We start from the raw sequence: 388 nt of genomic DNA, 5'->3' as shown, positions 1-388 counted from the left end.
TCCTAAGGCGGAGATCTTCAAGGTTTGGAACCTGCGAACTGTCTGCTTTAGAAGGAAATGAAGGAAAATCTTGCATTGGTTTGTGCTGTGGTATGCAGCTCTGTCTGGTGCTCCAACATTTGCTCATCCAAATTTCCACCATCACTACTACTGTCCTATTCATCATCAGCATGCCCTTGTTCCTCTTTATGGTTGTCTTTGTCAGTGTATCCCTCCTCTACATTCTGAGCCCTCAATCTTCTGTCACTGGACGGACCAATTTCCTGGTCTGCCTTTTCTAAACCAGCATTCACATCACCGAGAAATTGCTCATCGGCATTTTTGTTGTAGGCTTTAGCAGCCTCTGTATCCTCATGACCTTGCGTGTGATAGCAATGGTACCTAATAA

The sequence above is a fragment of the Arachis ipaensis genome, chromosome B10 (assembly GCF_000816755.2).
Source record: "Arachis ipaensis cultivar K30076 chromosome B10, Araip1.1, whole genome shotgun sequence".
Taxonomy (NCBI): domain Eukaryota; kingdom Viridiplantae; phylum Streptophyta; class Magnoliopsida; order Fabales; family Fabaceae; genus Arachis; species Arachis ipaensis.
This window is presented reverse-complemented; position numbering follows the sequence as displayed.